At 47.2% G+C, this 26,535-nt stretch overlaps 1 protein-coding gene across 10 annotated transcripts in view; it reads right to left on the reverse strand.

Annotated features, from left to right (window-relative positions):
* LOC110488032 (engulfment and cell motility protein 1) overlaps positions 1–26,535 on the reverse strand; it is a 212,112-nt gene that overhangs the window by 72,350 nt on the left and 113,227 nt on the right. The gene's annotated exons all lie outside the window — the stretch shown is intronic.

Here is a 26,535-nt window from a genome sequence, read left to right on the forward strand (position 1 = left end):
GTAACTCTGTTGTTGTTTGTGTCACACTGCTTTGCTTTATCTTGGCCAGATCGCAGTTGTAAATGAGAACTTGTTCTCAACTGGCCTACCTGGTTAAATAAAGGTTAAATAAAATACAATAAAAATTAAAGGAAGGTCAGGGAGCCCCTTGATACAGATCATATATGGCACCTTATCAGACTGGGGGGGAACACTGCACTAAACAGTGTTAAACAGACAACTGGGAGGACACTGCACTAAACAGACAATTAGGAGGGCACTGCACTAAACAAACAACTGGGGAGACACTGCACTAATCAGACAATTAGGAGGGCACTGCACTAAACAGACAACTGGGGAGACACTGCACTAAACAGACAACTGGAGGGAGACTGCACTAAATATACTATAGGGGGGACACTGCACTAAACAGACAACTGGGGGGACACTGCACTAAACAGACAACTGGAGGGAGACTGCACTAAATATACTATAGGGGGGACACTGCACTAAACAGACAACTGGGGGGGACACTGCACTAAACAGACAACTGGGGGGAGACTGCACTAAATAGACAACTGGGGGGAGACTGCACTAAATAGACAACTGGGGGGGCACTGCACTAAACAGACAACTGGGGGGACACTGCACTAAATAGACAACTGGGGGGACACTGCACTAAACAGACAACTGGAGGGACACTGCACTAAACAAACAACTGGGGGGACACTGCACTAAACAGACAACTGGAGGGACACTGCACTAAACAAACAACTGGGGGGACACTGCACTAAACAGACAACTGGGGGGACACTGCACTAAACAGACAACAGGGGGGACACTGCACTAAACAGACAACTGGGGGGAGACTACACTAAATAGACAACTGGGGGGACACTGCACTAAATAGACAACTGGGGGGACACTGCACTAAATAGACAACTGGGGGGGACACTGCACTAAATAGACAACTGGGGGGAGACTGCACTAAACAGACAACAGGGGGGAGACTGCACTAAACAGACAACAGGGGGGAGACTGCACTAAACAGACAACAGGGGGGAGACTGCACTAAACAGACAACAGGGGGGAGACTGCACTAAACAGACAACAGGGGGGAGACTGCACTAAACAGACAACTGGGGGGACACTGCACTAAACAGACAACTGGGGGGACACTGCACTAAACAGACAACTGGGGGGAGACTGCACTAAATAGACAACTGGGGGGACACTGCACTAAACAGACAACTGGGGGGACACTGCACTAAATAGACAACTGGGGGGACACTGCACTAAATAGACAACTGGGGGGGACACTGCACTAAACAGACAACTGGGGGGACACTGCACTAAATATACAACTGGGGGGACACTGCACTAAACAGACAACTGGGGGGACACTGGAGTAAACAGACACAACTGGAAAGAAACCATTGAAGAGGGAGCTGCCTATACTAAATTAATGCCCACTGTGCCCCAGAGAACAAGGGACAGCTACACAAGGAGAGATTGAACACCAGGAATGCCTAACCACCACCACTCACCCCTGCCCACACTGCACCAATATACTGTATGTTGCTCGACCTCTACAGCCTAACCACCTTAAACCTACCCATAACCACCCTACCCCTAACCACCTTAACCCTAGCCCTAACCACCCTAAATCTACCCCTAACCACCCTAACCCTAACCACCTTAAACCTACCCATAACCACCATAACCCTACCCCTAATCACCCTACCCCTAACCACCCTAACCTTAACCACCTTAACCCTACCCCTAACCACCTTAACCCTACCCCTAACCACCTTAACCCTACCCCTAACCACATTAACCCGAACCCCTAATCACCGTACACCTACCCCTAATCACCCTAATCACCCTACCCCTAACCACCCTACCCCTAACCATCCTACCCCTAACCATCCTACCCCTAACCACCTTAACCTTAACCCTACCCCAAACCACCTTATCCCTAACCCAAACCACCTTAACCCTAACCCAAACCACCTTAACCCTAACCCTACCCCTAACCATCCTACCCCTAATCACTGTAACCCTACCCCTAACCACCCTATTCTAACCACTCTAAATCTACCCCTAACCACCTAACCACCCTACCCCTAACCACCCTAAATCTACCCCTAACCACCCTAACCATCCTACCCCTAATCACTGTAACCCTACCCCTAACCACCCTACCCCTAACCACCCTAAATTTACCCCTAACCACCCTAACCCTAACCACCTTAACCCTAGCCCTAACCACCCTAAATCTACCCCTAACCACCCTAACCCTAACCACCTTAACCCTACCCCTAATCACCTTAACCCTAACCACCTTAAACCTACCCATAACCACCATAACCCTACCCCTAACCACCCTAACCTTAACCACCTTAAACTTACCCCTAACCACCTTAACCCTACCCCTAACCACCCTACCCCTAACCACCCTACCCCTAAACACCCTAACCTTAACCACCTTAACCCTACCCCTAATCACCCTACCCCTAACCACCCTAAACCTACCCCTAACCACCCTAAACCTACCCCTAACCACCCTAACCCTAACCACCTTAACCCTACCCCTAACCACCTTAACCCTACCCCTAATCACCCTACCCCTAACCATTTTAACCCTAATCACCTTAACCCTACCCCTAACCACCTTAATCCTACCCCTAACCACATTAACCCTACCCCTAACCACATTAACCCTACCCCTAACCACCTTAATCCTACCCCTAACCACATTAACCCGAACCCCTAACCACCTTAACCCTACCCCTAACCACCTTAATCCTACCCCTAACCACATTAACCCTACCCCTAACCACCTTAATCCTACCCCTAACCACATTAACCCTACCCATAACCACCTTAATCCTACCCCTAACCACATTAACCCTACCCCTAACCACCTTAATCCTACCCCTAACCACATTAACCCGACCCCTAACCATCCTAACCACCTAAACCCTAACCCTACCCATCGTACCCCTAACAATCCTACCCCTACCCCTAACCACCTTAACCCTAACCATCCTACCCCTAACCCCCTTAACCCTACCCCAAACCACCTTATCCCTAACCCTAACCCTACCCCAAACCACCTTAACCCTAACCCTACCCCTAACCATCCTACCCCTAATCACCGTAACCCCACCCCTAATCACCTTAACCCTACCCCTAATCACCCTAACCCTACCCCTAACCACCTTAACCATACCCCTAACCACACTACCCCTAATCACCTTAACCTTACCCCTAATCACCTTAACCCTACCCCTAACCACCCTACCCCTAACCACCCTAAACCTACCCCTAACCACCTTAACCCTACCCCTAACCCTAACCACCTTAACCTTACCCACCTTAACCCTACCCCTAACCAACTTGACCCGACTCCCAGGGGACGTGAAAAATATATATTCAGGGTGTTCCATTGAGAAAAGCACTTGGCGCCAACTGTTTTATGATACACTGTTGATTGGAATGTATGACATTTAGTGACCACATATTACAGGGGACTACCCTTTATTCTTGTTGGATTTTTTTTGCTTTCTGGGACCACTTCATCTATTTTTACAAAGTATTAAAATAGTACCTTGGTTTTAGCTAGAGGTTCATAAAATGAGTGAGGTAATTGTCTATGTGCCCGTGCACCCTGTACTACTTGTGGGTAACAGTTTTTGTCCCCTTACTTAACCATCACCCTAACCCTTAAGCTTAAAATAGCATTTGAACAAATTCAGGACATGAAAAAACTCCTGACTTTTCAAAAATGTTATTTTCCAACATTGTCAGGTCATTGGTGAATTGTTGGGATATTGGGGGAGGTGGAGCGAGTGGGACTGCTGAGGGATTATTTAAGATACTCTGAATCTTTGAAGAGGTAGCGTTTCAAATGTTTTCTGAAGATGGGCAGGGACTCTGCTGTCAGGGGGAAGCTGGTTCCACCATTGGGGTGCCAGGACAGAGAAGAGCTTGGAGTCAGTAGGAGTCATTGCATCATGGTGTGGTTATATCACAGGCAGCATGACATCATAGGCCAGTGAGTGGACAGGAACAGGACACGTCCCCCTGAGGGCCCCAGACAGATGGAGGGGGTTAGCAGGGTGAGTCATTGGCCTGAGTAGGGGTACACACCATCTGTCCCATCCCAGTCCTCTGTCTGTCTGTGTGTCTGTGTGTGTGTGTGTGTGTGTGTGTGTGTGTGTGGCCCCAACGCGTACCTTACTAACCACCAAAGGACGGTCAACTTCCCCATGGAGGTGGAGTTAGCCTTTCAAGGAAGTAAGTTTCTCTCCGTTTCAACAGCAAAGGTAAGGTCGCAAAATACTCACTTGGCAGTCAGACACCAATCACTTCACCACATCATTCTGTTCCCCAGGGGTTACGCATGCTCTGGGATAGTCAGATGCCACCCCCCAGCTCCTATCTATCCTCAGCTGTGACGGGGTAGTCTGGGCCCTGGAGGTCAAAGTTCGCTGTAATCTAGGAGACTTGTGTTTCATTGACAGGCAGGACATGAAGGCTTGAGAACATTGACGCTCTTCTGGCCATATAACTGATTAGAGCTCAGGCTACAGACAGACAGACCAGACACTTACTACACAGATGTGACCATCGAGGGAGAGGTGACAGACAGGGAGAGAGACAGAGAGACAGAGAGAGAAATAGAGAGAGAGAGAAATGGAGAGAGCATCAGAGCAGATAAGATTGTTTGTAATATAAATTATGTATGAGGTCTGTGTGAGAGAGAGGGCGAGACAGAGAGAGAGACCAAGACCGAGAGAGAGAGAGAGAGAGAGACAGAGAGAGAGACAGAGAGAGAGAGACAGAGAGAGAGACAGAGAGAGAGACCAAGACCGAGAGAGAGAGAGAGAGAGACAGAGAGAGAGACAGAGACAGAGACAGAGACAGAGACAGACAGAGACAGAGACAGAGAGAGAGAGAGAGAAAGGGAGAGAGAAAGGGAGAGAGAGAGAGTGTGAGTGACCAGTGGGCAGAGAGCCTTCCTGACATCTGTCTGAGCTCAGTGAGATGAATGTGAGGGGGCAGGAGGGAGGGATGGAAGGAGAGAGGGGAAGGACAAACAAGAGGACGAACACAGAGAGGAGAGTCACCTTGGAGCGAGAGAACCAGCATGATGAAAACACACCGAAAGATGTCATCCTTACTAATTACCATGCCAGCAGGCCTGGACATCCACCTGCGACAAAGAGAGTGTGTGTGTAGGGAAGAGCGAAGTGTGTGTCTATGTGTATCAGTGTGTGTGTGTGTGTGTGTGTGTGTGTGCACGCGTGTACACGTGCGTAAGTGTGTGTGTTTGTGAGACGCAGCGTCAGCAACACCTTTTAGGGCCAGTCAATGTCAGGGTCAGTCAGTGTCCTGTCCAGACTGGCAAGAGGATGCCAAGACACTGGTTTGGTCAGGGAGCCTTGGTTTCCTTCCAGCCAATGGGTCAGCTGAGTGTGAGTTCTCTCCCATGCTGGACAAATCTCTTCACATCAGACCTCGCCTAACTGTAGGGCCATACAGGTCAGGACAGGTGGACTGTGCCCCAAATCGCACCCTATTCCCTACATACTGTATAGCACTACTTTTGACCCGGGACGCAGGGCTCAGGGTGAAAAGTAGTGCACTATTAAGGTAAAAGAAGTGTTTCCATTCCCATTGTCATCAGCACAGCTGGCTGTTTTTAATGTGAGAACTCCAGTGAGTAAGATTTCTGTTGGATTTATTGGATTATGGCAATTACATTTGAAACATCAGGGCTTAAATATTTTAACATGTGTGGTCAAGAAAGGCAGAGTTGCAAAGAAAAAGCCATCTCTCGGACTGGCCAATAAAAAGGAAAGATTAAGATGTGCAAAAGAACACAGACACTGGATAGAGGAACTCTGCATTGAAGGCCAGCATCACGGATTCGCCTCTTCACTATTGATGTTGAGACTGGTGTTTTGCGGGTACTATTTAATGAAGCTGCCAGTTGAGGACTTGTGAAGTGTCTGTTTCTCAAACTAGACACTCTAATGTTCTTGTCCTTTTGCTCAGTTGTGCACCGGGGCCTCCCACTGCTCTTTCTATTCTGGTTAGAGCCAGTTTGCGCTGTATTGTGAAGGGAGTAGTACACAGCGTTGTACGAGATCTTCAGTTTCTTGGCAATTTCTCACATGGAATAGCCTTCATTTCTCAGAACAAAAATAGACTGACGAGTTTCAGAAGAACGTTCTTTGTTTCTGGCCACAACAGTTTTCAGCTGTGCTAACATAATTGCAAAATGGTTTCCTAATGATCATTTAGCCTTTTAAAATGATAAACTTGGATTAACTAACACAACGTGCCATTGGAACACAGGAGTGATGGTTGCTGATAATGTGCCTCTCGCCCATTAAAAGTCAGCCATTTACAACTGCATTAGTCATTTACAACATTAACAATGTCTACACTGTGTTTCTGATCCATTTGATGTTATTTTAATGGCCAACAAATTTGCTTTTCTTTCAAAAACAAGGACATTTCTAAGTGACCCCAAACTTTTGAACGGTAGGGTACATATAATTAATTACTCCACACCTGACAGCTCTGCTGGAATACAGACATGAAAATACATATAATTACTCCACACCTGACAGCTCTGCTGGAATACAGACATGAAAATACATCTAATTACTCCACACCTGACAGCTCTGCTGGAATACAGACATGAAAATACATCTAATTACTCCACACCTGACAGCTCTGCTGGAATACAGACATGAAAATACATATAATTACTCCACACCTGACAGCTCTGCTGGAATACAGACATGAAAATACATCTAATTACTCCACACCTGACAGCTCTGCTGGAATACAGACGTGAAAATACATATAATTACTCCACACCTGACAGCTCTGCTGGAATACAGACATGAAAATACATCTAATTACTCCACACCTGACAGCTCTGCTGGAATACAGACGTGAAAATACATCTAATTACTCCACACCTGACAGCTCTGCTGGAATACAGACGTGAAAATACATTAATTACTCCACACCTGACAGCTCTGCTGGAATACAGACATGAAAATACATCTAATTACTCCACACCTGACAGCTCTGCTGGAATACAGACATGAAAATACATCTAATTACTCCACACCTGACAGCTCTGCTGGAATACAGACATGAAAATACATTAATTACTCCACACCTGACAGCTCTGCTGGAATACAGACGTGAAAATACATATAATTACTCCACACCTGACAGCTCTGCTGGAATACAGACGTGAAAATACATCTAATTACTCCACACCTGACAGCTCTGCTGGAATACAGACATGAAAATACATCTAATTACTCCACACCTGACAGCTCTGCTGGAATACAGACATGAAAATACATATAATTACTCCACACCTGACAGCTCTGCTGGAATACAGACATGAAAATACATCTAATTACTCCACACCTGACAGCTCTGCTGGAATACAGACATGAAAATACATCTAATTACTCCACACCTGACAGCTCTGCTGGAATACAGACATGAAAATACATCTAATTACTCCACACCTGACAGCTCTGCTGGAATACAGACGTGAAAATACATATAATTACTCCACACCTGACAGCTCTGCTGGAATACAGACATGAAAATACATCTAATTACTCCACACCTGACAGCTCTGCTGGAATACAGACATGAAAATACATATAATTACTCCACACCTGACAGCTCTGCTGGAATACAGACATGAAAATACATATAATTACTCCACACCTGACAGCTCTGCTGGAATACAGACATGAAAATACATATAATTACTCCACACCTGACAGCTCTGCTGGAATACAGACGTGAAAATACATCTAATTACTCCACACCTGACAGCTCTGCTGGAATACAGACGTGAAAATACATAATTACTCCACACCTGACAGCTCTGCTGGAATACAGACATGAAAATACATCTAATTACTCCACACCTGACAGCTCTGCTGGAATACAGACATGAAAATACATCTAATTACTCCACGCCTGACAGCTCTGCTGGAATACAGACGTGAAAATACATATAATTACTCCACACCTGACAGCTCTGCTGGAATACAGACGTGAAAATACATATAATTACTCCACACCTGACAGCTCTGCTGGAATACAGACATGAAAATACATCTAATTACTCCACACCTGACAGCTCTGCTGGAATACAGACGTGAAAATACATATAATTACTCCACACCTGACAGCTCTGCTGGAATACAGACATGAAAATACATATAATTACTCCACACCTGACAGCTCTGCTGGAATACAGACGTGAAAATACATCTAATTATTCCACACCTGACAGCTCTGCTGGAATACAGACATGAAAATACATCTAATTACTCCACACCTGACAGCTCTGCTGGAATACAGACGTGAAAATACATTAATTACTCCACACCTGACAACTCTGCTGGAATACAGACATGAAAATACATCTAATTACTCCACACCTGACAGCTCTGCTGGAATACAGACGTGAAAATACATCTAATTACTCCTACATGAAGGAACACACACATCCATTCTAAATCACACAGCCCTGTCCAATACAGAGAGAAGTAGCCAAAGAAAAGTCATTATTCTTATTCTGTAAATAAACCCACATGCATTCCTTATGAGACAAAGCTCTTCCAAATACAGAGGCACAGAGAAATTGAATTATGCTTATGCAAATAAAAACACATCTCTTACATTATACTTCCTAGAGCTGCCGCCGGACATAACAAACAAACTCGGATTCTTCTTCTGTCACACACACACACACAAAGCAAACAATCATCTATTTCCTGCCCCGAAAAACTCTGCACAAAAACAGACGTCGGAGCAATCTCATCATTACAATGCATCTAATCTACATCAAGCCTTTTGTCTGCGTGTTTGGTTAACCGAGCGGAGGAGTGAGCACACAGTAGGAGAGGAATCTGAGAACAAGCCTTTCCTGTCTTATTTGATTTTGTACTTGATTTCACTGCATTAGCAGTCGGTAGGAGCAACCCATGCTTGTGTATGTGCTCGCTGTTTTCTCAAATGGCTGCTTGTTTTCAGCCCAGGGAAGAGCTATCTATACTCATTGTAGATGGGCTCCATCTCAAAAGTGTAAAGTGGAGTTCTTTACCCTGTCGCCTTCCATTCATTACCCATCTCCAGGAGTTTTCCTCACTGCGTGACCTTACCAGGAATATCCTGGTGCTATAGCTGTGGGCTATAACTAAGACCCAGTGTTTCTTATAGACATTTAACATAGTAAGGAAAAACTCTGGGTCCTACTCATAAGTGCCACTCAAACATAAAACGTATGCACGCATGACTAAGTGGCTTTGGATAAAATCATCTGCTAAATGGCATATATTATAGAGTGGATGGGGTTAGATCGTATTTCCTTCACCTGTCAAGTCACTTTAGATCAGAGTGGAAAACGTAGTCAATGTAAATCTTCAGAAAATGTTGATCGTCCGCCATTTTACTCCTTCCACCCCTTTAGTCCCCATCCTATTCACACATGATCTAGAAGAAGATGTAGAGGCTTAAACCACAGGATTTAGCCAGTCAATTCAAATAGGATTGTTTCTTTAAGCTAATGGTTCTCTGAAGTTCTCACGTCAGCAGGCACCTCAGACATGTCATCACAGAAGGACATGTTTTTGTTAATGAGTTTGGAGGACTTTGAGACCCTGCGGAGTTCACATCCACGCAAACACACCGCAGAGAGGAGCCTCGGAGGGAACAGCAACCTCCCACAGGTAACAGTTGATGACATCACTCAATTCCAAACAGTCAGACAAACCTGACATCACAGATTTGGATAGCAGCATCCCTGCCTAGAGACAGGTATGCAGAAGGACATGGTAAGCCTGAGACCTGCCCAGTGACTGAATGAATGAGTGAATGAGTGAGCTGTTCTGGGGAAACATGCTGGGCTGGAGACTATAAATCTTTTAAGCTCTGCAGTGGGCTGTTGGAGAGGAAGGGGGGTGGAGGGGTGTCAGATGGGAGGGGACTCAGGACAACTGGACGGGGACATGATTAATGCGCAGAGCCAAGCAGCACAGTGACACACACACAGCCAGCCAAGCAGATCGCACAAACAAGCCCCCTCCATTCCTCTCCACTCCCAGCCCTCTCTTCCCACTTCTGCCTAAAAATATATAAATACAAACCAGGGAAATGTCAAAACAGTATCTATTTATGGTTGCGGCTGTGGCGGTTATTGAACCTTGGGTCGAACTGAAAAGTTCAAGTGGAATGCAGAGTGCCACCGCTGCTGCCTGCCGACCGTCCGCTCGCCTACGTTCCCGGGGAAACAGAAAACCTTTTTTTCAAACCGATCTGTTGACCTGTGTATGTTCCACATTGCCCTGCGTCTTTCAGACTGAATCTCTGATCCAGCAATCTGCTCTGTTGTTGTTGTGTAAGAGTGAGAAATTTAAGACACAGCACCCTATTTAAAGGTTAGTAGGCTACAATGACCTCAAGGTATACACCATGGGATGTGTCTCAAATGAGACCCTATTCCCTCTAGTGCACTTGACGAGTGCCCTATGGATCTTGGTCAAAAGTAGTGCACTTTGGGGAGATTTCTCTATAAAACAGTGGGACGGGATAGTGGAGGGGGAGTAGAGGAATAGAGGGATAGTGGAGGGATAGAGGGATAGTGGAGGGATAGTGGAGAAATAGAGGGGATAGTGGAGGGATAGAGGGGATAGTGGAGGGATAGAGGGGATTGTGGGGGGATAGAGGGGATAGTGGAGGGATAGTGGAGATATAGAGGTGATAGTGGAGGGATAGAGGGGATAGTGGAGGGATAGAGTGGATAGTGGAGATATTGAGGGGATAGTGGGGGGATAGTGGATATATAGAGGGGATAGTGGAGGGATAGTGGAGATATAGAGGGGATAGTGGAGGGATAGAGGGGATAGTGGAGGGATGGAGTGGATAGTGGAGCAATAGTGGAGGGATAGTGGAGATATAGGGGGATAGTGGAGGGATAGTGGAGATAAAGAGAGGATAGTGGAGGGATAGTGGGATAGTGGAGGGATAGTGGAGATATAGAGTTGATAGTGGAGGGATAGAGTGGAGAGTGGAGGGATGGAGTGGATAGTGGAGGGATAGAGGAGATAGTGGAGGGATAGAGGGGATAGTGGAGGGATAGTGGAGGGAGAGGGGATAGTGGAGGGATAGAGTGGATAGTGGAGGGATTGAGTGGATAGTGAATGGATAGAGTGGATAGTGGAGGGATAGCGGGATAGAGGAGGGAATCGTGGAGATATAGAGGGAATAGTGGATATATAGAGGAGATAGTGGAGGGATAGAGGGATAGTGGCGGGATAGTGGGATAGTGGAGGGATAGTGGAGATATAGAGTTGATAGTGGAGGGATAGAGTGGAGAGTGGAGGGATGGAGTGGATAGTGGAGGGATAGAGTGGATGGTGGAGGGATAGTGGCGATATGGAGGGGATAGTGGAGGGATAGTGGAGGGACAGAGGGGATAGTGGAGGGATAGAGGGGATAGTGGAGGGATAGATTGGATAGTGGAGGGATAGAGTGGATGGTGGAGGGATAGAGTAGATATGGAGGGGATAGTGGAGGGATAGTGGAGGGATAGAGGGGATAGTAGAGGGATATTGGAGGGATAGTGGGGATAGTGGAGGGATAGAGGGGATAGTAGAGAGATAGAGTGGATAGTGAAGGGATAGAGGGGATAGTGGAGGGATAGAGGGGATAGTGAAGGGATAGAGGGGATAGTGGAGGGATAGAGGGGATAGTGGAGGGATAGAGTGGATAGTGGAGGGATAGAGGGGAAAGTGGAGGGATAGAGGGGATAGTAGATGGATAGTGGAGATATAGAGGGAAGTGAGATATAGAGGGGATAGTAGAGGGATAGAGGGGATAGTAGAGGGATAGGGTGGATAGTGAAGGGATAGAGGGGATAGTGGAGGGATAGAGGGGATAGTGGAGGGATAGAGGGGATAGTGGAGGGATAGAGGGGATAGTGGAGGGGTAGAGTGGATGGTGGAGGGATAGAGGGGAAAGTGGAGTGATAGTGGAGGGATAGAGGGGATAGTAGAGGGATAGTGGGGATAGTAGATGAATAGTGGAGGGAGATAGTGGAGATATAGAAGGAAGTGAGATATAGAGGGGATAGTGGAGGGATAGAGGGGATAGTAGAGGGATAGAGGGGATAGTGAAGGGATAGAGGGGATAGTGGAGATATAGAGGGGATAGTGGAGATATAGAGAGGATAGTGGAGGGATAGAGGGATAGTGGAGATATAGAGGGGATAATGGAGATATAGAGGGGATAGTGGAGGGATAGTGGAAATGTAGAGTGGATAGTGGAGGGATAGAGTGGATAGTGGAGGGATAGTGGAGATATAGAGAGGATAGTCGAGATATAGAGGGGATAGTGAAGATATAGAGGGGATAGCGGAGGGATAGAGGGATAGTGGAAGGATAGAGTGGATAGTGGAGGGATAGTGGAGATATAGAGGGGATAGCGGAGGGATAGAGGGATAGTGGAGGGATAGAGGGATATAGTGGAGGGATAGTGGAGATATAGAGTGGATATTGGAGGGATAGAGTGGATAGTGGAGGGATAGAGGGGATAGTGGAAGGATATTGGAGATATAGCGGGGATAGTGGGATAGAGTGGATAGTGGAGAAATAGAGTGGAGAGTGGAGGGATAGTGGAGATATAGAGGGGATAGTGGGATAGAGTGGATAGTGGAGGGATAGTGGAGATATAGAGGGGATAGTGGAGTGGATAGGGGAGCAATAGTGGAGGTATAGGGGGGATAGTGGAGGGATAGTGGGATAGTGGAGATGTAGAGTGGATAGTGGAGGGATAGAGTGGATAGTGGAGGGATAGAGTGGTTAGTGGAGGGATAGAGGGGATAGTGGAGGGATAGTGGAGATATAGAGTGGATAGTAGAGGGATAGAGTGGAGAGTGGAGGGATAGTGGAGATATAGAAGGAAGTGAGATATAGAGGGGATAGTGGCGGGATAGAGGGGATAGTAGAAGGATAGAGGGGATAGTGAAGGGATACAGGGGATAGTGGAGAAATAGAGTGGAGAGTGGAGGGATAGTGGAGATATAGAGGGGATAGTGGAGTGGATAGGGGCGCAATAGTGGAGGTATAGGGGGGATAGTGGAGGGATAGAAGGATAGTGGAGGGATAGTGGAGATGTAGAGTGGATAGTGGAGGGATAGAGTGGATAGTGGAGGGATAGAGTGGATAGTGGAGGGATAGTGTGGTTAGTGGAGGGATAGAGGGGATAGTGGAGGGATAGTGGAGGGATAGTGGAGATATAGAGTGGATAGTAGAGGGATAGAGTGGAGAGTGGAGGGATAGTGGAGATATAGAAGGAAGTGAGATATAGAGGGGATAGTGGAGATATAGAGTTGATAGTGGAGGGATAGAGTGGAGAGTGGAGGGATGGAGTGGATAGTGGAGGGATAGAGTGGATGGTGGAGGGATAGTGGCGATATGGAGGGGATAGTGGAGGGATAGTGGAGGGACAGAGGGGATAGTGGAGGGATAGAGGGGATAGTGGAGGGATAGATTGGATAGTGGAGGGATAGAGTGGATGGTGGAGGGATAGAGTAGATATGGAGGGGATAGTGGAGGGATAGTGGAGGGATAGAGGGGATAGTAGAGGGATATTGGAGGGATAGTGGGGATAGTGGAGGGATAGAGGGGATAGTAGAGAGATAGAGTGGATAGTGAAGGGATAGAGGGGATAGTGGAGGGATAGAGGGGATAGTGAAGGGATAGAGGGGATAGTGGAGGGATAGAGGGGATAGTGGAGGGATAGAGTGGATAGTGGAGGGATAGAGGGGAAAGTGGAGGGATAGAGGGGATAGTAGATGGATAGTGGAGATATAGAGGGAAGTGAGATATAGAGGGGATAGTAGAGGGATAGAGGGGATAGTAGAGGGATAGGGTGGATAGTGAAGGGATAGAGGGGATAGTGGAGGGATAGAGGGGATAGTGGAGGGATAGAGGGGATAGTGGAGGGATAGAGGGGATAGTGGAGGGGTAGAGTGGATGGTGGAGGGATAGAGGGGAAAGTGGAGTGATAGTGGAGGGATAGAGGGGATAGTAGAGGGATAGTGGGGATAGTAGATGAATAGTGGAGGGAGATAGTGGAGATATAGAAGGAAGTGAGATATAGAGGGGATAGTGGAGGGATAGAGGGGATAGTAGAGGGATAGAGGGGATAGTGAAGGGATAGAGGGGATAGTGGAGATATAGAGGGGATAGTGGAGATATAGAGAGGATAGTGGAGGGATAGAGGGATAGTGGAGATATAGAGGGGATAATGGAGATATAGAGGGGATAGTGGAGGGATAGTGGAAATGTAGAGTGGATAGTGGAGGGATAGAGTGGATAGTGGAGGGATAGTGGAGATATAGAGAGGATAGTGGAGATATAGAGGGGATAGTGAAGATATAGAGGGGATAGCGGAGGGATAGAGGGATAGTGGAAGGATAGAGTGGATAGTGGAGGGATAGTGGAGATATAGAGGGGATAGCGGAGGGATAGAGGGATAGTGGAGGGATAGAGGGATATAGTGGAGGGATAGTGGAGATATAGAGTGGATATTGGAGGGATAGAGTGGATAGTGGAGGGATAGAGGGGATAGTGGAAGGATATTGGAGATATAGCGGGGATAGTGGGATAGAGTGGATAGTGGAGAAATAGAGTGGAGAGTGGAGGGATAGTGGAGATATAGAGGGGATAGTGGGATAGAGTGGATAGTGGAGGGATAGTGGAGATATAGAGGGGATAGTGGAGTGGATAGGGGAGCAATAGTGGAGGTATAGGGGGGATAGTGGAGGGATAGTGGGATAGTGGAGATGTAGAGTGGATAGTGGAGGGATAGAGTGGATAGTGGAGGGATAGAGTGGTTAGTGGAGGGATAGAGGGGATAGTGGAGGGATAGTGGAGATATAGAGTGGATAGTAGAGGGATAGAGTGGAGAGTGGAGGGATAGTGGAGATATAGAAGGAAGTGAGATATAGAGGGGATAGTGGCGGGATAGAGGGGATAGTAGAAGGATAGAGGGGATAGTGAAGGGATACAGGGGATAGTGGAGAAATAGAGTGGAGAGTGGAGGGATAGTGGAGATATAGAGGGGATAGTGGAGTGGATAGGGGCGCAATAGTGGAGGTATAGGGGGGATAGTGGAGGGATAGAAGGATAGTGGAGGGATAGTGGAGATGTAGAGTGGATAGTGGAGGGATAGAGTGGATAGTGGAGGGATAGAGTGGATAGTGGAGGGATAGTGTGGTTAGTGGAGGGATAGAGGGGATAGTGGAGGGATAGTGGAGGGATAGTGGAGATATAGAGTGGATAGTAGAGGGATAGAGTGGAGAGTGGAGGGATAGTGGAGATATAGAAGGAAGTGAGATATAGAGGGGATAGTGGAGGGATAGAGGGGATAGTAGAGGGATAGAGGGGATAGTGAAGGGATAGAGGAGATAGTGGAGATATAGAGGGGATAGCGGAGATAGAGAGGATAGTGGAGGGAGAGAGGGATAGTGGAGATATAGAGGGGATAGTGGAGGGATAGTGGAAATGTAGAGAGGATAGTGGAGGGATAGAGTGGATAGTGGAGGGATAGTGGAGATATAGAGAGGATAGTGGAGATATAGAGGGGATAGTGAAGATATAGAGGGGATAGTGGAGATATAGAGGGGATAGTGGAGATATAGAGGGGATAGCGGAGGGATAGAGGGATAGTGGAGGGATAGAGGGATATAGTGGAGGGATAGTGGAGATATAGAGTGGATATTGGAGGGATAGTGGGATAGTGGCGGGATAGTGGAAATGTAGAGTGGATAGTGGAGGGATAGAGTGGATAGTGGAAGGATAGAGTGGATAGTGGAGGGATAGTGGAGATAGAGAGGATAGTGGAGATATAGAGGGGATAGTGGAGGGATAGAGGGATATAGTGGAGGGATAGTGGAGATATAGAGTGGATATTGGAGGGATAGAGTGGATAGTGGAGGGACAGAGGGGATAGTGGAGGGATAGAGGGGATAGTGGAAGGATAGTGGAGATATAGCGGGGATAGTGGGATAGAGTGGATAGTGGAGAAATAGAGTGGAGAGTGGAGGGATAGTGGAGTGGATAGGGGAGCAATAGTGGAGGTATAGGGGGGATAGTGGAGGGATAGTGGGACAGTGGAGATGTAGAGTGGATAGTGGAGGGATAGAGTGGATAGTGGAGGGATAGAGTGGATAGTGGAGGGATAGAGTGGTTAGTGGAGGGATAGAGGGGATAGTGGAGGGATAGTGGAGGGATAGTGGAGATATAGAGTGGATAGTAGAGGGATAGAGTGGAGAGTGGAGGGATAGTGGAGATTTATAGGGGATAGTGGGATAGAGTGGATAGTGGAGGGATAGAGTGGATAGTGGAGGGGAAGAGTGGATAGATAGTGGAGATATAGAGGGGATAGTGGAGGGATAGAGTGGATAGTGGGATAGAGTGGATAGTGGAGATATAGAGGGGATAGTGGAGGGATAGTGGAGGGATAGTGGAGATATAGAGTGGATAGTAGAGGGATAGAGTGGATAGTGGATAGATAGTGGAGATATAGAGGGGATAGTGGAGGGATAGAGTGGTAGTGGACGGATAGAGTGGATAGTGGGATAGAGTGGATAGTGGAGATAGAGGGGATAGTGGAGGGATAGAGTGGATAGTGGAGGGATAGAGTGGATAGCAGAGGGATAGGGGGGATAGTGGAGGGATAGAGTGGATAGTGGAGGGATAGAGTGGATAGTGGAGATATAGAGGGGATAGTGGAGGGATAGAGTGGATAGTGGAGAGATAGAGTGGATAGTGGAGATATAGAGGGGATAGTGGAGGGATAGTGGAGGGATAGAGGGATATAGTGGCGGGATAGTGGAGATATAGAGTGGATATTGGAGGGATAGAGTGGATAGTGGAGGGATAGAGGTAGTGGAGGGATAGAGTGGATAGTGGAGATATAGAGGGGATAGTGGAGGGATAGAGTGGATAGTGGAGGGATAGAGTGGATAGTGGAGGGATAGTGGAGGGATAGAGTGGATAGGGGAGCGATAGTGGATTTATAGGGGGGATAGTGGAGGGATAGAGGGATATAGTGGAGGGATAGTGGAGATATAGCGGGGATAGTGGAATAAAGTGGATAGTGGAGAAATAGAGTGGAGAGTGGAGGGATAGTGGAGATATAGAGGGGATAGTGGAGTGGATAGTGGAGGGATAGAGTGGATAGTGGAGGTATAGGGGGGATAGTGGAGGGATAGAGGGGATAGTGGAGGGATAGAGGGGATAGTGGAGGGATAGAGTGGATAGTGGAGGGATAGAGGGGATAGTGGAGGGATAGTGGAGATATAGTGGGGATAGTGGAATAGAGTGGATAGTGGAGAAATAGAGTGGAGAGTGTAGGGATAGTGGAGGTATAGAGGGGATAGTGGAGTGGATAGTGGAGGGATAGAGTGGATAGGGGAGCGATAGTGGAGGTATAGGGGGGATAGTGGAGGGATAGAGGTATAGTGGCGGGATAGTGGAGGGATAGAGGGGATAGTGGAGGGATAGAGGGGATAGTGGAGGGATAGAGGGGATAGTGGAGGGATAGAGGGGATAGTGGATGGATAGAGGGGATAGTGGAGGGATAGAGGGGATAGTGGAGGGATAGAGGGGATAGTGGAGGGATAGAGTGAATAGTGGAGTGAGAGGGATAGTGGAGGGATAGAGGGCATAGTGGAGGGATAGAGTGGATAGTGGAGGGATAGAGTGGATAGAGGGAATAGTGGAGGGATAGAGTGGATAGTGAAGGGATAGAGTGGATAGTGGAGGGATAGAGGGCATAGTGGAGGGATAGAGTGGATAGTGGAGGGATAGAGTGGATAGGGGAGCGATAGTGGAGATATAGGGGGGATAGTGGAGGGATAGAGGGGATAGTGGAGGGACAGAGGGGATAGTGGAGGGATAGAGGGGATAGTGGAGGGACAGAGTGGATAGTGGAGGGATAGTGGAGATATAGAGGGGATAGTGGGACAGAGTGGATAGTGGAGGGATAGTGGAGATATAGAGGGGATAGTGGGATAGAGTGGATAGTGGAGGGACAGAGTGGATAGTGGAGGGATAGTGGCGATATAGAGTGGATAGTGGAGGGATAGTGGAGATTTAAAGGGGATAGTGGGATAGAGTGGATAGTGGAGGGATAGAGTGATAGTACTCCAAGATCGCATAGCAGTTCAGACGTCTTTTGTCCTCGTCTTGTCGTGTCCTGTATATATATATACATATATATTTACAACTTTTTTCACATACATTTTATTTTTATTTTCCATCAACTCATCTTCAAAACACTCTCCTGCAACCCGCCTCACCAATTTATATTTATAAAAAAGTATTATTTACCTCAGATCTGTAATCCTCCAAGAAGCTAGCCAGAAACTCCAAGAAGCTAGCCAGAAGCTAGCCAGGAGCTAATCAGAAGCTAGTTAGCTTCTTTACTCGCAAATCGTTAGTATTCAGCTAACCACGGTTTGTGGTCATCAGCTATCCTTTAGCTCGAAAATCTATCGAAAATCTATCGCCAGTTTTGTACGGCGCAGCGCGGCTCGGAACGGAACATACCGGACCAATTTTTCTCTCCATGTCCCTGGATTTCAACTGCTCTCTGGACATTCATACCCGGATCTCACAGCTAGCTAGCTGCTATCCGTGTGACAATCGGCTTTCGTCGATTCCGGAGCAAACATCAATTATTCCGGTGCTAGCCAGCTCCGTCAATCACTCCTGAGTTCCATCATTCACTCCTGGGCTGCAGTCACCTATCCGGACCCGTTTTACTGCCTACGCGGAGCCCCACCGGGCCTTCACAACTGGACTGCCGACGTTATCTACCTGAAGGAGATCCGGCTGGCTCCTCCGTCGCGACGTTACCTGAACGCCCATCTGCAGCCCGCTAACCGTTAGCTGTCTTACCGGCTGCTATCTGAATAGACAATTTATTTATTTTTATTATTATTATGTTTTCTTCTCGGGCCTCTATAACTATATCTATTGTTCTTATTTTTGTTGTTGTTGTGTGATTTGGATTAATCCCCTCTACCACACGGAACCCCACTAATCTACTGACCGAACGCAAGAGGTGGCTAACAACATACCTCCATCCTATGCTAGCTTGCTACCGATGGCCTGGCTAGCTGTCTAAATCGCCGTGACCCTCAACCAACCTCTCCACTCACTGGACCCTTTTGATCACTTGACTAAGCATGCCTCTCCTTAATGTCAATATGTCTTGTCCATTGATTTTCTGGTTAGTGTTTATTGGCTTATTTCACTGTAGAGCCTCTAGTCCTGCTCACTATACCTTATCCAACCTATTAGTTCCACCACCCACACATGCAATGACATCTCCTGGTTTCAATTATGTTTCTAGAGACAATATCTCTCTCTTCATCACTCAATACCTAGGTTTACCTCCACTGTATTCACATCCTACCTTACCTTTGTCTGTACATTATACCTTGATGCTATTTTATCGCCCCCAGAAACCTCCTTTTACTCTCTGTTCCAGACGTTCTAGACGACCAATTCTTATTGCTTTTAGCCGCACCCTTATTCTACTCCTCCTATGTTCCTCTGGTGATGTAGAGGTGAATCCAGGCCCTGCAGTGCCTAGCTCCACTCCTATTCCCCAGGCGCTCTCTTTTGACGACTTCTGTAACCGTAATAGCCTTGGTTTCATGCATGTTAACATTAGAAGCCTCCTCCCTAAGTTTGTTCTATTCACTGCTTTAGCACACTCTGCCAACCCGGATGTTCTAGCTGTGTCTGAATCCTGGCTTAGGAAGACCACCAAAAATTCAGACATTTTAATTCCAAACTACAACATTTTCAGACAAGATAGAACTGCCAAAGGGGGCGGTGTTGCAATCTACTGCAAAGATAGCCTGCAGAGTTCTGTCCTACTATCCAGGTCTGTACCCAAACAATTTGAACTTCTACTTTTAAAAATCCACCTCTCTAAAAACAAGTCTCTCACCGTTGCCGCCTGCTATAGACCACCCTCTGCCCCCAGCTGTGCTCTGGACACCATATGTGAACTGATTGCCCCCCATCTATCTTCAGAGCTCGTGCTGCTAGGCGACCTAAACTGGAACATGCTTAACACCCCAGCCATCCTACAATCTAAACTTGATGCCCTCAATCTCACACAAATTATCAATGAACCTACCAGGTACCTCCCCAAAGCCTTAAACACGGGCACCCTCATAGATATCATCCTAACCAACTTCCCCTCTAAATACACCTCTGCTGTCTTCAACCAAGATCTCAGCGATCACTGCCTCATTGCCTGCATCCGTAATGGGTCAGCGGTCAAACGACCTCCTCTCATTACTGTAAAACGCTCCCTGAAACACTTCAGCGAGCAGGCCTTTCTAATCGACCTGGCCGGGGTATACTGGAAGGATATTGACCTCATCCCGTCAGTAGAGGATGCCTGGATATTTTTTTTAAATGCCTTCCTAACCATCTTAAATAAACATGCCCCATTCAAGAAATTTAGAACCAGGAACAGATATAGCCCTTGGTTCTCCCCAGACCTGACTGCCCTTAACCAACACAAAAACATCCTATGGCGTTTCTGCATTAGCATCGAACAGCCCCCGTGATATGCAGCTGTTCAGGGAAGCTAGAAACCATTATACACAGGCAGTTAGAAAAGCCAAGGCTAGCTTTTTCAAGCAGAAATTTGCAAGAACACCTCCTCCCAGATGCCCACTGCACTGAAGATAGGAAACACTGTCACCACTGATAAATCCACCATAATTGAACATTTCAATAAGCATTTTTCTACTGCTGGCCATGCTTTCCACCTGGCTACTCCTACCCCTGTCAACAGCACTGCACCCCCAACAGCAACTCGCCCAAACCTTCCCCATTTCTCCTTCTCCCAAATCCATTCAGCTGATGTTCTGAAAGAGCTGCAAAATGTGGACCCCTACAAATCAGCCGGGCTAGACAATCTGGACCCTTTCTTTCTAAAATTATCTGCCAAAATGGTTGCCACCCCTATTACTAGCCTGTTCAACCTCTCTTTCGTGTCGTCTGAGATTCCCAAAGATTGGAAAGCAGCTGCGGTCATCCCCCTCTTCAAAGGGGGGGACACTCTTGACCCAAACTGCTACAGACCTATATCTATCCTACCATGCCTTTCTAAGGTCTTCGAAAGCCAAGTCAACAAACAGATTACCGACCATTTCGAATCTCACCATACCTGCTCTGCTATGCAATCTGGTTTCAGAGCTGGTCATGGGTGCACCTCAGCCAAGCTCAAGGTCCTAAACGATATCTTAACCGCCATCGATAAGAAACATTACTGTGCAGCCGTATTCATTGATCTGGCCAAGGCTTTCGACTCTGTCAATCACCACATCCTCATCGGCAGACTCAACAGCCTTGGTTTCTCAAATGATTGCCTCGCCTGGTTCACCAACTACTTCTCTGATAGAGTTCAGTGTGTCAAATCGGAGGATCTGTTGTCCGGACCTCTGGCAGTCTCTATGGGGGTGCCACAGGGTTCAATTCTTGGACCGACTCTCTTCTCTGTATACATCAATGAGGTCGCTCTTGCTGCTGGTGAGTCTCTGATCCACTTCTACGCAGACGACACCATTCTGTATACTTCCGGCCCTTCTTTGGACACTGTGTTAACAACCCTCCAGGCAAGCTTCAATGCCATACAACTCTCCTTCCGTGGCCTCCAATTGCTCTTAAATACAAGTAAAACTAAATGCATGCTCTTCAACCGATCGCTACCTGCACCTACCCGCCTGTCCAACATCACTACTCTGGACGGCTCTGACTTAGAATACGTGGACAACTACAAATACTTAGGTGTCTGGTTAGACTGTAAACTCTCCTTCCAGACCCATATCAAACATCTCCAATCCAAAGTTAAATCTAGAATTGGCTTCCTATTTCGCAACAAAGCATCCTTCACTCATGCTGCCAAACATACCCTTGTAAAACTGACCATCCTACCAATCCTCGACTTTGGCGATGTCATTTACAAAATAGCCTCCAATACCCTACTCAACAAATTGGATGCAGTCTATCACAGTGCAATCCGTTTTGTCACCAAAGCCCCATATACTACCCACCATTGCGACCTGTACGCTCACGTTGGCTAGCCCTCGCTTCATACTCGTCGCCAAACCCACTGGCTCCATGTCATCTACAAGACCCTGCTGGGTAAAGTCCCCCCTTATCTCAGCTCGCAGGTCACCATAGCATCTCCCACCTGTAGCACACGCTCCAGCAGGTATATCTCTCTAGTCACCCCCAAAACCAATTCTTTCGTTGGCCGCCTCTCTTTCCAGTTCTCTGCTGCCAATGACTGGAACGAACTACAAAAATCTCTGAAACTGGAAACACTTATCTCCCTCACTAGCTTTAAGCACCAACTGTCAGAGCAGCTCACAGATTACTGCACCTGTACATAGCCCACCTATAATTTAGCCCAAACAACTACCTCTTTCCCAACTGTATTTTATTTATTTATTTATTTTGCTCCTTTGCACCCCATTATTTTTATTTCTACTTTGCACATTCTTCCATTGCAAAACTACCATTCCAGTGTTTTACTTGCTATATTGTATTTACCTTGCCACCATGGCCTTTTTTGCTTTTACCTCCCTTCTCACTTAATTTGCTCACATTGTATATATACTTGTTTATACTGTATTATTGACTGTATGTTTGTTTTACTCCATGTGTAACTCTGTGTCGTTGTATCTGTCGAACTGCTTTGCTTTATCTTGGCCAGGTCGCAATTGTAAATGAGAACTTGTTCTCAACTTGCCTACCTGGTTAAATAAAGGTAAAATAAATAAAAAATAAAAATAAATAGTGGGGAGATAGTTGAGATATAGAGGGGACAGTGGAGGGATAGAGTGGATAGTGGAGAGATAGAGTGGATAGGATAGAGGGGATAGTGGAGGGATAGAGTGGATAGTGAAGGGATAGAGTGGATAGTGGAGATATAGAGGGGATAGTGGAGATATAGAGGGGATAGTGGAGGGATAGAGGGGATAGTGGAGGGATAGAGTGGATAGTGGAGGGATAGAGTGGATAGTGGAGGGATAGAGTGGATAGTGGAGGGATAGAGTGGATAGTGGAGGGATAGAGTGGATAGTGGAGGGATAGAGTGGATAGTGGAGGGATAGAGTGGATAGTGGAGGGATAGAGTGGATAGTGGAGGGATAGAGTGGATAGTGGAGGGATAGAGTGGATAGTGGAGGGATAGAGTGGATAGTGGAGAGATAGAGTGGATAGTAAAGGGATAGAGTGGATAGTGAAGGGATAGAGTGGATAGTGGAGATATAGAGTGGATAGTGGAGGGATAGAGGGGATAGTGGAGGGATAGAGGGGATAGTGGAGGGATAGAGGGGATAGTGGAGGGATAGTGGGGATAGTGGAGGGATAGAGTGGATAGTGGAGGGATAGAGTGGATAGTGGAGGGATAGAGTGGATAGTGGAGGGATAGAGTGGATAGTGGAGGGATAGTGGAGGGATAGAGTGGATAGTGGAGGGATAGAGTGGATAGTGGAGGGATAGAGTGGATAGTGGAAGGATAGAGTGGATAGTGGAGGGATAGTGTGGATAGTGGAGGGATAGAGTGGATAGTGGAGGGATAGAGTGGATAGTGGAGGGATAGTGTGGATAGTGGAGGGATAGTGTGGATAGTGGAGGGATAGTGTGGATAGTGGAGGGATAGAGCGGATAGTGGAGGGATAGTGTGGATAGTGGAGGGATAGAGTGGATAGTGGAGGGATAGAGTGGATAGTGGAGGGATAGAGTGGATAGTGGAGGGATAGAGTGGATAGTGGAGGGATAGAGTGGAAAGTGGAGGGATAGAGTGGATAGTGGAGGGATAGAGTGGAAAGTGGGATAGAGTGGATAGTGGAGGGATAGTGTGGATAGTGGAGGGATAGAGTGGATAGTGGAGGGATAGAGTGGATAGTGGAGGGATAGAGTGGATAGTGGAGGGATAGAGGGGATAGTGGAGGGATAGAGGGGATAGTGAAGGGATAGAGGGGATAGTGGAGGGATAGAGTGGATAATGGAGGGATAGAGGGGATAGTGGAGGGATAGAGGGGATAGTGGAGGGATAGACTGGTTAGTGGAGGGATAGAGGGGATGGTGGATGGATAGAGGGAATAGTGGAGGGATAGAGTGGATAGTGGAGGGATAGAGTGGATAGTGGAGGGATAGAGGGCATAGTGGAGGGATAGAGTGGATAGTGGAGTGAGAGGGATAGTGGAGGGATAGAGGGCATAGTGGAGGGATAGAGTGGATAGTGGAGGGATAGAGTGGATAGAGGGAATAGTGGAGGGACAGAGTGGATAGTGAAGGGATATAGTGGATAGTGGAGGGATAGAGGGCAGAGTAGAGGGATAGAGTGGATAGTGGAGGGATAGAGGGGATAGTGGAGGGATAGAGGGCATAGTGGAGGGATAGAGGGCATAGTGGAGGGATAGAGTGGATAGTGGAGGGATAGAGTGGATAGTGGAGCGATAGTGGAGATATAGGGGGGATAGTGGAGGATAGAGGTATAGTGGAGGGATAGTGGAGATATAGAGGGGATAGTGGAGATATAGAGAGTATAGTGGCGGGATAGAGTGGATAGTGGAGGGATAGAGGGGATAGTGGAGGGATAGTGTAGATATAGTGGGGATAGTGGGATAGAGTGGATAGTGGAGGAATAGAGTGGATAGTGGAGGGATAGAGGGGATAGTGGAGATATAGAGGGGATAGTGGAGAAATAGAGGGGATAGTGAAGATATAGAGGGGATAGTGGAGATATAGAGGGGATAGTGGAGGGACAGAGGTATAGTGGAGATATAGAGGGGATAGTGGAGGAATAGAGGGGATAGTGGAGGGATAGATGGGATAGTGGAGGGATAGTGTAGATATAGTGGGGATAGTGGGATAGAGTGGATAGTGGAGGAATAGAGTGGATAGTGGAGGGATAGAGGGGATAGTGGAGATATAGAGGGGATAGTGGAGAAATAGAGGGGATAGTGAAGATATAGAGGGGATAGTGGAGATATAGAGGGGATAGTGGAGGGACAGAGGTATAGTGGAGATATAGAGGGGATAGTGGAGGAATAGAGGGGATAGTGGAGGGATAGAGGGGATAGTGGAGGGATAGAGGGCATAGTGGCGGGATAGAGTGGATAGTGGAGGGATAGAGGGGATACTGGAAGGATAGAGTGGATAGTGGAGGGATAGATGGGATAGTGGAGGGATAGAGAGGATAGTGGAGGGATAGAGAGGATAGTGGAGATAGAGGGGATAGTGGAGATATAGAGTGGATAGTGGAGGGATAGAGGAGATATAGAGGGGATAGTGGAGATATAGAGGGGATAGTGGAGGGAAAGAGGGATAGTGGAGGGATAGTGGAGATATAGAGGGGATAGTGAAGATATAGAGGGGATAGTGGGATAGAGTGGATAGTGGATAGAGTGGATAGTGGAGGGATAGAGGGGATAGTGGAGGGATAGAGGAGATATAGAGGGGATAGTGGAGATATAGAGGGGATAGTGGAGGGATAGAAGGATAGTGGAGGGATAGTGGAGATGTAGAGTGGATAGTGGAGGGATAGAGTGGATAGTGGAGGGATAGAGTGGATAGTGAAGGGATAGAGGGGATAGTGGAGGGATAGAGGGGATAGTGGAGGGATAGAGGGGATAGTGAAGGGATAGAGGGGATAGTGGAGGGATAGAGGGGATAGTGAAGGGATAGAGTGGATAGTGGAGGGATAGAGTGGATAGTGGAGGGATAGAGTGGATAGTGGAGGGATAGAGTGGATAGTGGAGGGATAGAGTGGATAGTGGAGGGATAGAGTGGATAGTGGAGGGATAGAGTGGATAGTGGAGGGATAGAGGGGATAGTGGAGGGATAGTGGAGATATAGAGGGGATAGTGGAGGGACAGAGTGGATAGTGGAGGGATAGTGGCGATATAGAGTGGATAGTGGAGGGATAGTGGAGATATAGAGGGGATAGTGGGATAGAGTGGATAGTGGAGGGATAGTGGAGATATAGAGGGGATAGTGGGATAGAGTGGATAGTGGAGGGATAGAGTGATAGTGGGGAGATAGTTGAGATATAGAGGGGATAGTGGAGGGATAGAGTGGATAGTGGAGAGATAGAGTGGATAGTGGAGAGATAGAGTGGATAGTGGGATAGAGTGGATAGTGGGATAGAGTGGATAGTGGAGGGATAGAGTGGATAGTGGAGGGATAGAGTGGATAGTGGAGGGATGGAGTGGATAGTGAAGGGATAGAGTGGATAGTGGTGGGATAGAGTGGATAGTGGAGGGATAGAGTGGATAGTGAAGGGATAGAGTGGATAGTGGTGGGATAGAGTGGATAGTGAAGGGATAGAGTGGATAGTGGAGGGATAGAGGGGATAGTCGGAGGATAGTGGAGG

This window comes from Oncorhynchus mykiss, chromosome 30 (assembly GCF_057628025.1).
Source record: "Oncorhynchus mykiss isolate SJ-2025 chromosome 30, ASM5762802v1, whole genome shotgun sequence".
Taxonomy (NCBI): Eukaryota; Metazoa; Chordata; class Actinopteri; order Salmoniformes; family Salmonidae; genus Oncorhynchus; species Oncorhynchus mykiss.